The sequence below is a fragment of the Tiliqua scincoides genome, chromosome 2, assembly GCF_035046505.1.
Source record: "Tiliqua scincoides isolate rTilSci1 chromosome 2, rTilSci1.hap2, whole genome shotgun sequence".
Classification (NCBI taxonomy): Eukaryota; Metazoa; Chordata; class Lepidosauria; order Squamata; family Scincidae; genus Tiliqua; species Tiliqua scincoides.
The window spans coordinates 59674495-59691997 of NC_089822.1; the positions used below are offsets into that span (position 1 = coordinate 59674495).

Sequence of the window (17503 nt, forward strand, 5' to 3'; positions counted from 1 at the left end):
GACGTAGGCCAATGGTTGCCAAACTCACAACTGCTGTGTTATGAAAATGCAGTCCCCATTCGGACCACAGCTTACCAGGTCGCCGCATGACTTTCACCTCACTCGGGGGACAGGAACGTTCTGGACAGTTGTGTCTGTTGCCCAGCATCCTAGAAGGCTGTGTGGCAGGGCATCTGGGCAGAAGTGACTGCCCCCAGCATCCCTGACCCTGGAACAAGGTGAAAGCCATGTGGTGACCAGGTAGAATGGTAAGATCTACTCACAGGGTGGATGGGTTGGTCTAAACCCTGGATCCCGCCTCTGGGCCAGGGTTTGGAAAGCCCTCACCTAGGCCATGGGATTTCATCTGGGAAGGGGGTTAGGATTTGGCAGAGACTGCCACCGAACCCACTCCATTATTGAACCTGATCCACCCTGCCCCCATTCTGTCTTCATTCCACCCTCCCCTACCTCATCCCGTCCTGCCTCCCCCACCAACATTTCTTCATTGGCAGGCCTTGCCACCAGTGGACCAGTAGCACATGGTTGCACACACTGCCGGCAGGCCATTTGCAACGGCCATGAAGCACTCCCCACCATCAGAATGCTCCCAATGGGCTGTCAGTCCAATTCTAGTGAAAGAAGTGGATCTTTCTTTCCTTCCTGTTCTCCCTGAGAAACTTTCCAGATTTCCCTTAGCTGAATGAATGATTGCTGAATATAGTTATCCCTTGATATAAGACAAGGGATATCCCTTGACAGCAATTGTTACCTTGCACATGCCCGATCTTGTCTGATCTTGGAAGCTAAGCAGGGTCAGGCCTGGTTAGTACTTGGATGGGAGACCACCTGGGAATATCGGGTGCTGTAGGCTTATACCATGGTCTTTCGAGACTGAAGGTTACCAACCACCATGTTATAAGAGCAATCAGTTTACAAGATTTTGTAATAATTAGGGCGCAATCCTAACCAACTTTCCAGCACTGGGATAGCAGTGCCAGTGGGGCATATGCTGCATCCTGCAGCTGGGGGGGCAGTCACGGAGGCCTCCTCAAGGTAAGGCAATATTTGTTCCCTTACCTTGGAGTTGCATTGCCTTTATGTCAGTGCTGGAAAGTTGGTTAGAATTGTGGCCTAAGATGTACAAACACACATTTAAATGTACATTTAAATATGAGCATATTTTTCACTTGGACAAGATTTTTGATTGTAAAACATTGCTGGAAGACACATTTTTAAAGCAGCCACTAGATGGCAGTGCAATGTGAAATTGTTTTTATTATAGTATATGAGTTTTGTGGTTATGAGCTGTTTTCATGAAACACATTAAGCTTGTATAAGGGGGATAACTGCACATTGTTGCACATAAATTAATTATGTTAATTAATTAACAATTCACATTAATTAAATTAATTAATTAACATTAATGTTAATTAATTCACATTGGGAATTTCCCTTTCCCATTATTGTATCATGATGCCCACAATAGGAGATGTCTATTTTGCTACCTTTAAGCTTGTCTCCCTCCTTTTCCCTTGCCAGTCCACATTGAGCCATTGGTCGTTACCTTTGATCCCTTCTCATGCAAGAGATTTCCTCTGTGTGCACTTATTCCATGTGTCTTGAAAGCATGCCTGGTCACAGTACTGCTGGCTGATTCAGAGCTCAGTGCTAAACTGGCAATGTTCCAACATTTGCATCAGAAAAATGTGGGCTGACACACATGAACAAGTGTGCTTCATAACATCACCCTTGGGGTAGGGAAGGACCAGGGGAGATTCCCTAGTCAACCAGGGTTTAACCCTCCTCCACCTACACCATCCTCCACAAACCTCCAAGAGCAATGTTTTTTATTTAGCTTACTCCAAGCCCCAGGTCCTATTAACATACATGTCCTTGGTTAATCATTGCACTCAATTTTCATATAAAAGATTTTTATTAAAGCTTTAAGGGAGCTTCAATTGCTCCAAGAAAACATATCTACATGAATTACAGTAGCTTAAAAACAAGAAAGATCATATCTAAAAAGAGGCTAAAATCTTACAGGTCTCTCAGCATTTCTTCCACTATCAAAACTGTTAACCCCCAGCTCGCTTCCTCCTGCTTTGTGTTTTCAGGCACCCAAGCCCAGGTTTTATTCTTTAAGTTATTAATGCACTACACCTGGGTAACCAACACCCAACCTAATCCATCTTAAAGGGAAAGGGACTTGCCCCACCCTGTGACACTACCCACTTTAAGTGATTCTATGGCAGTTACCTCCACAGGATAAGCTGTTCATCTGGAGTGGTTCAAATGAACCATGATCCTGTATTTGAATTATAACCAAAGCTCGATTAGAATTAGCCAGGACCTCTCCGTTCAGCTCTCATGACAAATCTGGCTTCTTCTAAGCCAGCATCAGAAGTAGAATCATTCTTCCCCTCATGCACAAAGGGAAAGGGGGTACAACACATGCTTGAGGTTAGGAGGCATTCGGCAAAACCAGATAATAAATCCTATAAGGGAAGCCCCAGCAGCACTAGCTAGTGTACTGGTACTCAAACTGCACAGAGAGGCAGACTGGCAGTCAGAACAGGCAGGTTCAAGTCCAGCCAAGGGGCTTGCCATCACCAACAGCACACTCTTGTTTTGCATGACTGGTCACAAACATCCATGGCAGTGGCAATAGAAGAGACAAAGATAGGACTTGGACCCACACTGGGCAGTCTGCAAAGCCACTCTCTACCAACTCAGCCACAGCAGGAGACATGGAAGCAGACCTCACGGAACATTTAGCATCCTGCAGCACCACAAAGAGGCACAGCAAGCTGGGAGACTAACACAGAACCTACTCAGAAGGAGCACTGCATGGACCAAGAATTGGCCTTGCATGTGATATTTGGCCCCTATTTGCAGCAGCCTGCCCATTTGGACCCTCCCCCTCAAACACACACACTGCCAGCACCTGTCACACAATAGACCCAGTGTTGCTGTCATGCTTCCCTCCTGTTATCCTGCAACTGTTTGCAGCAGAGAACAGTGACTTGTGACCTATCAGAAGCTTTGCCCTACAGCAGGAGCCCAAGGAGTCGGAGAGAGAGGAGGATACAGACTGAGCACTGGTAGCAGAGATGCCCTCCTACCCTCCCTCCACTGCAGAGTCCCACTGAGACCAGCTGAAATAAGAAACAACGATGGTGTGGAGAAGGGATCTGCTAACAAAGTGACAAATGTGATCAGGGCAAAGTTTTTGTTGCACGGTTACAGAGATGGAGCAGCATCTGACAGAAACACACAGGTGGGGTTGCCAGTCATGCCATCCCAGGGGAGCTCTTGTCCTTTGCAAGTTCTCCAACAGACAGGCAAGTGACAGGTGTCCATGACAACACACTGCATCAGTCAGTTCACTGTTGTCATGGAGTCTGCAAAGCAACAGGGCCCTGTCTGGCACAAGTAGGTCAGCAGCCCCACAAAGGAATTGCTGCTGGCTGATTGCTGTTTCTATGCTGCTGGTCTTGGTTTTGGTGATGTATTTGTTATGGTTTTATTGGAAGCTGTCTTGCATTGCGGGGGGAGGGGGGAGAGGCAGAGTAAAAATGGTTTGAGATGGGGCCGGCCTTAGGAGCTAGAGAGCCCAACCGGAACCATTTTTTGCCAGACCCCAGATTCACAGCCAAGGTCTGTAGAAAATTTGTTATAGACTCTATGGTAGAATGGAAAGCCATCAAAATGCATGCTTAAAAAGTGCATGTGAGTTAATGGATCAAATGGATCTAAGCACATTTTAATGTGCATACATGTATGCCTACAAGTAAACAAATAAAATGTGTAGATTACCTTTGTAAAGTAAATACATACAAAACCACTTGTTTCACTGACTGTGAAATGACTTAATATTGTAAAAATATTTTATTTTTTATTTTCACCCTAGTGCGGGGGGCCCTTGGGCGCAAGGAGCAGTTGGTCCAACTGGCTTAAAGCCAGTCCTGGTTTGTGATGGAAATGCTGCACCAACGCAGCTTGGACATCACTCGCACACTAGTGCAACTAAGCCAGTGGAGAAGCCAAAACATTGGGGTGTGATATGGGTGTGTGATAGGGGAGGGACACAGGAGGAATAAGACCCCAATTCTTTTCATGTCTACTTAGTCCCATGATAATCAGTGGGGCTTAATCTCAGGAATGTATGAATAGGATTGCAGGCTAAACTATTTATTTATTTGTTTTTGCTACGTAAACCACTTTATGAACTGCATTTTGTTGGAAAGTGGTTTATAAATATTTATTAATTATAATTAATTCATTATGAGTCAAGGTACACCATATCCTAATCCCCTTCAGAAATGGACATCCCCCCCCCCATGCAGGAAAAACACTACACCAAGACAGAGCTGGCCTAGATAGGAGTAGCCCCATAAGCAACAATGGAGAAGGGGGGAAAACAGCAGAAATATGCACCTTCCACCACCACTCCTGCTCTGTCCACTTTCCTTCAAGAGAGTATAGGATACAGGCTATGTTTCGCAGCCAGTCATAGCACAGTAACCCCAGTACTAAAGCTCCTGCCAGAGCTACAATCTACAATCCTATCCACACTTATCTGGGAGTAAGCCCCATTGACTATAATGGGGCTTACTTCTGAGTAAACATGTATAGGATGGGCACTACATCTCAGATGACAAGATGTCTGGCATGGGTCTGTACCTCTCTGGTCTCTCAACAGAGAACTTTGGTGATGGGATCCATGCAGTTACATACCTGCCATAGACCTGGATGGGGCAAAAGCCCCAGGCACCAGCTGCTAGGACCCTGCAGAAACCTCTCTGAGGCTCCCAAACAGGAAGCACAATTTATAGTGTTGTCATGAGGCTCTGTGAGCCTCTGGTGAGTAGGGGGGGCAGATTTCTGCATGGGGGGCGGCAATATCTATGGTAAACAAAGGGAGGACTTTGCATAAACAATCTGCTGCACTTGCAATATGTATGGCAAGCTATTTTGTTAACTCTTGTCTTGAATTCTTATGTGAATGTAGTCTGCCCCAGGAGGCCTCTCCACACAAATACCCAACTACCTCTGCTTCACCACCCCAACAGGGGAAGAACAATGCACTCCCCATCACCAAAGCAAACGGGGAGGAGGAAATTCCATGTACTGATGCTGCATTTCCCTCTCATGTCTCTGTCCATCATTCTGACCCTATAAAAAGTGTTTCTCAAACTGTGGGTTGTGACCTATTAGTTGGGTCATGAGCCAATTTCAAGTGGGTCTCCATTCGTTTCAATGTATTTTATTTTTAATATACGCTACTTGATGCTACTATGGTATTTGGGGACTGCATTTGGGGAAATGTTATTGATCTGTTCTTTTAACAGCTACTATGTATCCGCTTTTAACAATGATAGCCCTGGGTGAGTGTGAATAGGATTGCAGTCTTTTGCAACAGCTCTTGCAACAGCTAAGAGCAGGGAGCGTCTGCTCTCTTTCAGGGAATGCCAGTGACTGTTGCTACTGCTGGCCAAACACTCATCAGAACCCTTTTTGTTTTTCAGGGCAGCAGCATTGCCACAGGGGGCTGAGCAGGGGTCCTCTGCAGAGTTCCATTGCAGCCACTCCCCAGGAGAGGAGAAGGTACCATTCCAAGCCACCATGCTCTCGCCCCCTACAGGGCACTGCTGTGTTACACCCTGGCGACATGGTTGGCAACCTTCAGTCTCAAAAGACTACTGTATAAGCCTACAGCACCCAGTATTCCCAGGCAGTCTCCCATCCAAGTACTAACCAGGCCTAACTCTGCTTAGCTCACAAGCACCAAGCTTGCCTTTCAAGCCAGAGCATACGTGTGGCTGATGCTGTTGTCAAGTCCTCATGGCTGTGATTTTTCATTGATCTTCACAGGCAACTGTCCCACAGGTGAGGACATTATCCAAACCCCGAGGGATGCTCACTGCCTGCCTGCAGTGACCTGTATGAGCCCAGCTGTTGCTTGGTGAGGTTGCTGAGCTGCTCCTTCCAGTCAGGCCCCTATGGCTTTGTAGACTCCAAGAAAGACAGTGATTTAACTGATGCCCCCAGACCTCATTGGCACCTAATACTTGGCAGTCTGTTGGATAACTTGCAATGGCACAACAGCCCTGTTGGGTAGAGATTGTTGGCAACCCCACTTGAGAGCTTCTTATTCAGATGCTGCTCTATCACTGATACTATTCAATAAAAACTTTGACTGGATCACACTTAGTGTGTCTGTTACAGATAGGGACCCCTTCTTCCCACCTTTGTTGTTTCTTCCCACATCTGCCCTTCAGGATGTGTCTCTGGAGGAAGAAGGGGCCTCTCTGCTCCCATAGACTGCAGCATCCTCACTCCATGACTTCTTGGATTCTGAGGATGGGGAACATTCTTAAGCAATTATGGAGTTCCCTGTTGTCTGCTGCCACGGTATATAGTGGAGGGGGGCAGCATAATGACACCTACCCCAGCAGGTGCCAGTGATAAAGCAAAGGGCATGGCGTGTGTGTGGCTAGCTGGGCAGCCCTCTGCAATAGGCACTCTGGATCACATTGTAGTGGTTATCTACACAGGCGCTAGCCTTAGCCTTAGTATGTGACAATGAAGCAAAGCACACTTTGCACATGCGCAGAGCAAACTCGGCGCGGCCTTGGCAACATACTGAGTCTGAAGCTTTGTAGCCTGTCAACAAGGTGATGTTATAGAGAATCATATCTAGGAATGTGATTGTGGTGAGTCTCATCATCCTCTTGGAAAAGTCCCTATTACACAGACCATGAACTCATGGCTTAGTATTGTAAACAAGATGAGAGAATGGAAAACCCCAGCCTGTTGTGTAATGTTTGGAGAAGCAATAAAAGGCAGAGAAGGCTGGATCCCACTACTACTACTACCTCTTCTTCTTCAAGCCTTCCTTCTGCATCTAGCTACTATACTTGTCTGTTGTATTTATTGCTCTAACGCTTTGTTGCCTTGAGATCTAACTTTCAAACCCTCAGAGTGCTTCTGCTTTAGCAAACTTTCCATCAGGCCACAAGATATAGTCTTGTGTGTCTCCCACCAAGCATCAAGGCCCTCAAAAGCCTTGGGTGCTCCCCAGAGCAGCATCTTGCGCTGCTACATCACATGCCAGCCCAGTTAGTGGCCTATGCAATCTCTTTCTAGTAGGTCCATGTGCTACAGCCTCCGAACCAGGGGTGCCTGTCAAGGTGCTAAATACTAGATGACGGAACTATTTGCCAGTTTCCTGCTGTGGCTGAGTGGTTAGCAAGCAGTTTTGTAGAGTAGCTGGGTGGATTTTCCAGATCTGCCTCCCTTTCTTTTTTTGGTCTCTACCATGGTTGTTTCTGGCCAGTCATGCAACAGGTGAGAGTCAGGCTGGTTAGTGCAAGTCATTGGATGAGACTGAACCTGTCTTGCCTGGCTTCTAGCCTATGCTTTTGTGAGGTGAGCCACCAGCACCCCGCTGTGCCTGAGCCCTGTTGTTTCTCCTTGTGACTTGTTCCAGGCCCTCCCCTGGCTCCTTCCAGCTGATGGATGTACCCACTGTACAGACTCAAACTCTTGTCATGGAGAGGTGTGTGGGTTCTGCCCTCTTCCAAGGGAGCTCTCTTTCTACTCTTGCTCTGCTCAACTCAAAAAGATATTCCTGCAGGGGGTGGTTTCTGTGACTGGGATAAGGGAATGTGAACCATGCATGCAGGGATTTCTAGAGTTCTTTGCTTTTGTCCCTTTCCTGCTGATGCCACTGTAACTCCTGTAGGAGGTGGGGGCACTATAGCATCCTTGTGTCATGGTGTGTGTGTGTGTGTGTGTGTGTGTGTGGTGATGACACATGGACATCACCCCAATGACACACAGATGTCATGGTGATAAAGTGCTGCCACCACTCCAACAACCAGAGTATGATGGCTGAACAGAACAGGCAGAGATCTCCAGCCCAAATGTCACAACTGAAACCCCAAAGAATTAAAGATGCATCAATAAGCTTATTTCAGTGGAAGAATACTTATCTTTCCAACTGGATCTGAAATGAAATCTACAATTTGATAGGCCGGAGTTGGCTATTGTTGCTGCAAATAAGGCCCTGAAGGAGTCTTTAATTCCTTTAACTCCGATAAATACATGGGATAAGATTGTGTTATATTACAGATAAAAGCTATGCAGGAAGATATGAGCGCTAAATCAAAGCACAACCAATTCCTCCAAAGGAGTGTTTCACTTCTTATAGTGGATAGATGGAAGGGAGATGGCTGCCTGTAGCCATTTCACATCACTGCTGATGCACAGAAACCAATACCTTTGATGAAGCTCTCCCCAAAAAAACTAAGTGGGTAAATCTGATAAATGGGAAAACTGGTTTTGCTGAAGTGATGTGAGATTTTGAGAGCATGTAGAAGAATTTGTCACTGATAACTTTTTTCAGTGACAACTTCCTGAGGTTGAGCATGCCTGCTTGGTGGTGGCAGAATGTGCGTGCAGAGTTCAGCTCAAACCTAAAGTCAAATCCAAAAGCCCCAGAGATTTCCTAGCTTATTTTGCATTCTCTAAAGGCAGGGACTGCACATTTCCAAAAGCTCAAGACACCCCAAAGGCACATAGAGTTGGGTTTTAACCCCCTTGCTAAGACCCGGAGGGAAACAGCCAGAGTGAGACCAATTCCAGGAACCGTGGTGTGTTGTCCTTTAATTTATAGGAGCCTGGAGAGGTGCACATACTCAGTGCATTTGGAGCGCTGCTGGCTTTCCTTATTTCATACTTGTTGCTATGGAAGGACTTTCTCAAGGTTCGATCACATTAAAAAATAAAACAAAAAACTGGACAGCTGGATTCAGAGTTTCTTCTTCCACATTTTTACCTTTCTGTGCCATTCCTTTAAGAAGGAATCCACATCTCCATCCCCACATCCCTATCCTTGGTGCAGAAGCAATGGTAGCACCAGCACTTTGGATCCAGTGCCCTGTGGGGGAAGGCAATTGTGTAGGCTTCAATGGGGAGGTGTGCAGCAACAGTAAGCTGTCCTCTTCTTCCCATGGTGCTATTTGGCAGTTCCTGAATCCCCGGACTCTCTGATGCTCCACAATAGGTAGGACGTCTGGGAATTACAAAATAGCACCAGGATGTTCCACTGCTGTCACTGTTTCCTCACCTGATAGATAGGCATGCAGATTACCTAGGCAGTGACAGTTATTATAGACAGTTGCCCTAAAAAACAAAGCCCCCAAACCCAGAAGAGACTCCTGAAAGCTGAAAGGGATATTACAAAGACCATCACATCACAAAGACAGCGAGGACCATGGAGGTCAGTGTGCCATGACAAGAAAAATGTTGGTCGCTGCTCTACAGTGTGGAGCCTGGTAGAAGGAAAGAGAAGGCTATACAATATGCTGGGGGGTTTGCCTTTAAACTGCTTGTCTCAAAGGATTGCACAGGTCTCAATTGCTGGGGGAAAAAGGATATGAGCAGATTATTTGAAATCTTCCAAAAAGAAATAAGATGAAGATGATTGAGAAGAGAACCTGTCCAATTAAGATAATACAACTCTAAGGGGACTGCTTAGCATTCTTTGGCTTTACTCTATTAGAGCAGTGGAAGAACATATTCCCTTGCATACCATTTCCTATGGTCACCTCTGAGATACTGTTGCTCACTGCTGCACTGAACTGTCCTATCTTAGCCTCACAATATTATCTTCAGGGATAGCCTTGGGCAAGATTAACCGTTGACCCACTCCTAGCTTGGTATTCTTAACTAACCTTGTCTAATGTTGAAGTCATGAACTCTGATAACACAGGCCTACAAAATTGAGGGTCAGAAAAGTTTTTCCCAAACTTTATGGTGGTTTGATAGGAATTTGGGGGGGGCGATTCCAAAAATGGCATCATTTTTGCCCTATCACATCTAGTTTTGGAGATATAGTATAGCCTCTTTAGTGTATGATTCAAGCAGCTTCCTCATGAGGAAGCCATGGTGTAGGTTTCCTCATGAGGAAGCTGCTTGAACCATTCACTAAAGAGGCTATGCCGTGTCTCCAAAACTAGACGTGATAGGGCAAAACGGATGCCATTTTTGGAATCGGCACCCCAAATATACCCAGGAATTTTTGTAACGTTTAAGGAAGCAAAATGTGTGTTGGCCTGCATAATGGGTTCTGCATGCATGACTGGGGAACTGCAGTGCTTATAAACTGATAATGCAGGGTGTGTTTTAGTACATGCTGCTAGCAAGTTGGTGGGGGAAAAGCAGCAGGGAGCAACTGAATGATAAGTTCCACTCCTCCTCTCCCACTTCTTATTTTGCTCTTTCTAGCCTTCTTACCTTTTTTCTTTAACTCTCTTCTACCTTCCCTCTTCAGTCATAGCCCTTTGATTGATCAATCTTCCCTCTTTGTGGAAGGGAGCTGTTGAAGAATGCTGGCACAGATTGCCCTGGCAACCACATTTTGAGTGCAAGCCTATGCAGGTCAACTCAGAAGTAAGTTCCATTATGTTAAATGGAGCTTACGCCCAGAAAAGTGTGCATATTATTGCAATCTTGTTTTTGTTATTATGGATTTATGGGTTCTGGAAAACTAAACAACATGCTTGCAAGTTGCTGTTTAAAATGATGCCTACTTTGAGGATTTAACATCAAAGATTTAAACGTAATCTCAGATTTACCAGATAGTTACTTGGTAAATTGTTCTAACTTGTCATGTTAAAAAACTAGCATCACCACTTAGGAGAGGAAGAGCTTTCCAAGAGCCAGCAACATCCTGAAAGATTGCCATTACAAAAGAATCATAAATCAAAGGTGAAAGAAGTTATTTGCTTGTTCCCTCAATAAATGTATGTAGAATGTAGAGTATGTAGAATAACTTTTTAACTATAAGAAGAACTTAAAAGAATTAAAAATCACTTAAAAAAAACAAAAACACAGAACATTAACACAGTATTCACTTCAAAAATGAGATTTGGATTTTCACTCCTTTGCAGAATTTCTAGAAAGCATTGTAACTGAGTTTGGAAAGAAAATATTGGATTTCTGTTTTCAGGACAATGAATTCTATCAAAACCTTACTTACAGTAGGAGGACTATACCTTCATTCAGAGCAAATGAAATGTCACAAAGTAGCACACAAGCTTTCAACTTCCCCAGAATTTTGGTGGGTATTAAGTCCACACAAATAAGTCCACACAAAGCAAAAAGCAATGGCCAGTGGGGGAGGGGGGGGAAGAAGGCAATATCAGTAGTAAGTTAGAAAATACCCAATCTACAGATAGTAAGAATCTGAAAAGGGAGTGAATGAGCTGTTAATCCTGTCCATACTTACTTATGAGTAAGAACAGGGCTTTTTTTCTAATGGAACACGGGGGGGACGGATTTCCGGCACCTTTTTGCAGGGGCCCCTCCCCTTCGGAGGCATTCCAGGAGGGGGGGAGCAAAACAGAGCAAAACAGAGCAAAACAGAGGCAGAGTATACAGACACAGGATTGGACTCTAAGGCTGCCATCCTATCCACAGTAAGCTCCATTCACTAAAGTGGACTTCTGAGTAGACATGCATAGGATTGGGCTCTTAGGCTGCAATCCTAGGGAGTAAGCTCCATTGACTAGAACGAGACTTACTTCAGAGTAGACATACCTAGGATTGGGCTCTTAATCCTGGCAGAGATGTATATCTGCACCCGTTTTCACATGCTAAGGGCAGGTGAAAAGGGATTCTATGTGTGTACAACATGCTGTCCAGCCTTGCCAGAGATCTTCCTCGTCCTTCCCCCACAAGCATGCCCTCTGCCAGCCAGCGTTTGCAGCTCCTCTCCAGCAATGCAAAGCAGCTGCTCAGGGCAGCAGAGAACATACAATTACATGCCAAGCGCCTTCCCAAAGACACAGAGTATTCTGATACGTAAATTAAACCATATTTAATCGCTTGTTTGCAAACGTAGCTGTTTCTATGTGCACCTAAGGACCCCTCTCGTATAAGAATTCCTTTTTTGTTCTTACTCCCACAGTTGCTTAGAGTAATTTTACTACATGGAACTCATGTAAGCCATTTTTTTGGAATCCATTCACTGCTTCCTCTCCTCGAAGTAGTGCCACACTACATACTATACGCTACAAGTGCACCTGTACAGTATTTTTCCCCATGTGTAGAAAAAGTAGCTAGGGGGAAGGGGATGTGGAGATTGACAGCCCAATCCTATGCATGTCTACTCAGAAGTAAGTTCATCTTTAGGGGGAAGCACATAAAAAATTATTTTATTTCTCCAATAAAAAATGGTAAATAAATAAATAAATAAATAAATAAATAAATAAATAAAAGATTAACAAGTTGTGAGTTCCTGCACCTTTTTTTTCACAAAAAAAGCACTGAGTAAGCATCATTTAATACACTGGGAATTACTCCTGAATATCCATGTGTAGGATTATGTTGTAATTGGATTGAACTATGCCTGGTGCAAAAATATCTCAAGTTTCAGCAAGGCATGCTGGGTGAATAAGCAAAGGATAGTCTCCCCATGAAAGTATAAATATCATCAGTAGACGTTTCACCACTAGATGGCTTAAGAGCCCCAGGATTCTTCCTCCATCAATACATACCCATTGTGAATTGTTAGAGGCCTAATACAATGCCGGTTCAGATTACCACTTAATGCTCTTTTTTGCCCTCCCAACACTTTTTATAAACAAAAGATATAATTCCAAAGCAGGGAAACTCAGCCATTCATATGCATTCTTCAGTTAGATCAAGTCATCTTCTTGCGCATTCAGTGGCAGCCTGTAATTACACTATCACAACAGGACCGTCCACAGGCATGTAGCAGTGACTGTTTCCCTACAATTCGCATCATTCCGAGTGTTCAGTATAACCTGTTAAGAGTTAATTTTCCAAACACAGCACACGAGTTACACAATGACTGGTATCCATCCATGAACAAATAGCTTTTCTTTATAATCCTTTTCTCAAGTAACAAGCTTCTAGCCACTACACTCAATCAGGACTTAGAGAGAGGGAGCTGAAAACTGGTAACCCTGCAAGCATTCAATGCTTTGGGATAGACCAATGGTTCTCAAATGTTTTAGCACCAGGACCCACTTTTTAGAATGACAACCTTATTGGGATCCACCAGAAGCAATGTCATTAACCTGCAAGTGATGTCATGGCCAGAAGTGACATCATCAAGCAATTTTTAACACTCGCATAGGACAAAATCAAATCTAATTAAGTACGTAACTTAAAGGTTTACAATAAGTGTAAGTTTAAACATTTATTTAAGATAAAGAACCCTCCTAACCGTTCCAACCAATTGCTGATCTGTTTAAAAAAATTCCCCACATATCACAAAGGTTGTAATCCTATCCACACTTACCCAGGAGTAAGCACTATTGCCTATCATTGCTAAAAGCATATACATAGTAGCCTGTTAAAAGTACAGATCTGTAACATTTCCCCAAATGCATTACATACCATGGTAGCATCAAATCTAATATATTAAAAATAAAATACTCATTGAAATAAATGGGGACCCACCTAAAATTGACTCATGACCCACCTAGTGTGTCCTGACCCACAGTCTGAGAAACACTGGGATATTGGAAGAAGGGCTGATGTTTTCTCCTTGAATTCACACCATGTATATAACATTTATCACCTAGATCACATGATACTTTTCCTCTGATTTACAGCCCAATTCACCAGGGCTGCATCACCAGTCTCCGGCGCGCTGCCCTGGGGCCATCGCAAAAGTGCATAAAGCATGTCATGGTGGCCAGGCAGAGGCAGGTGCCAGTGCAGAGGCCAGAGCAGGTGGGCACTGTGTCTGCGCACTGGTCAGAGAATCACTGGGCATAAATGGCAATGTTCCCTGCCAAGCACTAGGGAGACGTTCTGGAGCAGGGAGAGGGCAGGAAGGGGTTGAAGCAGGTGTGGGGAGGGTGGAGTGGCTATGGAGCCTAGGTGGACCAAGCATGGGAAGGGGCAGGGACAGCAGCAGAGGTTTCCACCAGATCCTATTCCACCTTCCGGGCCCAATCCACCTAAATGGGACTGCACATTCCTGTGCCAGCAATTTTGCTGGTGATGGATCAAGAAGCCCCATAGCAGCTGCTGGGGCTTACCCTAGGGCAGGGGTCTCTAAACTTTTCAGCCAAAGGGCCGCATCAAACATCTGGCACAGTATCGAGGGCTGGAAAATAAAATTAAATATAAAATTTAAATAAATACATTAGAGATGGAACTTAGATGAATGAATAAATGGGCTCAAATGTCCAGGATTTCTCCAAACACCAACAAAGCCCGAAGCACACACACGGACCCCCATTCCCCCACCCCACAAGCACAACTCTGGTTGTGTTTGGTCAACTGGGCCAGAGGCCCTCAAGGAGTCAGAAGCTGGCCGCGGAATGGATAAAGGCTGGCCACAGGCCACATCTGGCCCCCAGGCCGGGGTTTGGACACTCTTGCTCTAGGGCAGGGGTGCCCAAACCCCGGCCCGGGGGCCACTTGCGGCCCTCAAGGCCTCTCTATGTGGCCCTCAGGGAGCCCCTAGCCTCCAATGAGCCTCTGGCCCTCCAGAGATTTGTTGGAGCCCACACTGGCCCGATGCGACTGCTCTCAGTGTGAGGGCAACTGTTTGGCCTCTCGAGTGAGCTGTGGGATGAGGGCTCCCTCCATTTCTTGTTGTTTCATGTCTGTGATGCAGTAGCAGCAGGAAAGGAAAGGCTAGCCTTGCTTTGTGCAAGGCCTTTTATAGGCCTTGAACTACTGCAAGACCTTCATTCATTCATATAAGTTCATCTTTAATATATTCATTAACGTAAATTTATTCAAATTTGAAATGTAAATTAATTCGGCCCCCGACACGGTGTCAGAGAGATGATGTGGCCCTCCTGCCAAAAACTTTGGACACCCCCGCTCTAGGGCAAGAGGACAAAAGTCTCTTTACTTTGGGGAGACGTCCAGAAGCCTTGTTGCCTGTGCTGGATACAGTGGTGACCATTTTGTAGGTGCAAGGAGATCAGTTAGGACTGGGAGTGAATGTGCGCCTTCCCTCCCCACCTATGTAGCATTTCTGTCCTGTTCCTGAAATCTCTGCATGTCTACACAGGGATATCACATTCAGACAAGGCATGTGGAAAATCTAAAGTTTGCAGGCCTAAGTTGCACAGTTGCTCCTCCAGAAAAGAACTGGTAATTGACCAACTGCCTTTGGATTTAGTTCACTAGATTTAGTTCAGCACACTGGATTTTCTGAGTGTAAACTATAGTGGAACATGACATCCTCATGTGAATGTGTGGGGATGTTGAAGGCAGGGCAGATAGACTAAGGAGACACAAGGCAGGTGTGTATTTGGCTCTTTCCATGAACTGGGTCAGATTTTTTTTTTGGGGGGGGGGAGTATTATCCAATCCAACCCATACAGAATCCACAGTGGGAGAAGAATAGGTCTTGATAGAATTGATAGAATAGATTTGATGCAGCAATGCCAAAATGGCTACAGAGGTCTCTTCTGGGTAAGGGAACATTTGTTACCTGGGGGTAAGCCTCCACAATGTGTAGGGGTCTGTTTGGACCTGAGCTAGCAAATTTTCTGGTGCAGGTCAGTGTGGAACCGCACCACGGGGTCATGTCTGGGAAAGGGGCTAGGATGCAGCTGTGCCACCGAACTTGCCCCCTTCCCAGATCTGATCTATCCTGCTCCTGCCCCATTACCTCTGCATTCTTGCTGCCTCATTCTGCCTTTCCCTGCCCCATTCTACCCTCCTTTCACCCTGTCCTCCCTACTCCGCTAACATACCTGCCTTGGCAAGTCCAGGGGAAACCACTGGCACACAGGAAGCCTCCAGCCTTCCTGCTGGCACTCCTGCAGCTTGCTTTTCTGCACACTGTTCAGAGTGTATACTGTGATTGCTCTACCACAGTTATTGCTGACAGAATTGTTGTTCTGCCAAACGGGCACCCCTTTAGGACTGGGCTGCTAGAGATAACGTTATTGATTTATTTAAAGAATTTATATCCCACCTTTCCCGTGCTGAAACAAATGCCCATGGAGTCTAGAGTTATCTCTAGCATACAAGTACCTGTGTTCCTTGTCATTCTTTAGCTCCATATACAGCACTTCATACCCCGAGGTTTCAAAAACCTGCTTTAAAGCCTGAGCACAGCTTTAGACAGAAAAAAGAAACAAGCAAGTTACAGCCCAATCCTACGCATTGTCTACTCAGAAGTAAATCCCATTATAATCAATGGGACTTACTCTCAGGCAAGTGTGGATAGAACAAGCCTTAAGCTTGTTCCCCAAATGTTAAGGTAGCCAGGCTCCTCTTAGGGTCTGCTATAGGGATGAGGAGCGCAGAAAAAAACATTAAATGATCTGGTGGTGGTCCTCCCATGTATCTAAAAATAGTGCAGTTGTTTTAAAATTATCAGATTAAACTTTCCCTATATTGGAATGCTTTTATGTTGAGCAGACTCATTTTTCAGATCCTACAGACTCATTTCCTCCCTTTCTCAAAAACCTTTTGCTTATAGGGCCAATTAAAACATTTTGGTTTTCTGGAGTGTGCCAGAAGTGCAATATATAGAACATCTGCAATCTGTAAATCAGAATGATTATATGGGCACAATCTTAACCTGGTCTACTCAGAAGTATATCCTATTTTGTTCAATGGGGCTTACTCTCAGGAAAGTGTGGTTAGGATTGCAGCCTATATGAAGTCCCTAGAAGCCTGTGTGCAGCCTCTTTTCCTAAATGACTGAGAGCACCTGAAGTGAAATGTCAAACATAGAGCCCAATCCCATCCAATTTTCCAGTGCCAGTGCAGCCATGCCAATGGGGTGTGCAGTGCATCCTGTGGTGATGGGGCAGTCATAGAGGCTTCCTCAAGATATGGGAACATTTGTTCCCTTACCTCGGGGCTGCATTGTGGCTGCACCAGTGCTGGAAAGTTGGATAAGATTGGGCCCATAAACATTAGGAATCCTCTACCTAAAAGAGATAGGTTCAGAGCCAACAGGTGCAACCAAAAGGTTTTGCAACAGTGGATTTTCCCCTTAGGCAAAAGTTTGGAAACCAGCGCTCTACAGCTGGCAATGCTGTAAACAAAATTAAACTCTGTAATGTTTAAAAGTATGGAAAGAAATACGTGGAGTGCTTCCGTATCTAAAAATACATTTCGAAATTGTTCAGATGTATTAAACTTCCCATACGTTGTAAGGCTTTGTTGTGCAGACTTCCACATAGTGAAGCTTCATGGTGCTAGCTGGGTAGCTGTCCAAAAGGCATTAGATCAGCTAAGTGTTCGCATGTTAGCAAGATCAAGACCAAAACTTTGATTCTTGCAAGGGTTTTCTTAGAAAGGAAACTTTGGGCAGTTTTCTGACACATACTACCAAAGCCATTAGCAGGTTATTCGCTTGTCAAGAGCAGTCAGAAAGTCTCTGATCCCTGCAATTAGATGTCATCATCAAGTTTATGGAAAGATTCTGTGATTTCATCTTTTGTTCTTCTAGAAAAGTATACCATGTTACAAAATTATAAATGGACTGAAAAGT

The 17503-nt window shown here is 44.9% G+C and overlaps 1 pseudogene; it reads left to right on the top strand.

The window, feature by feature from the left end:
• Window positions 1–733: 733 nt before the first annotated feature.
• Window positions 734–853, top strand: LOC136642766 (5S ribosomal RNA; annotated as a pseudogene).
• Window positions 854–17503: the final 16650 nt, after the last annotated feature.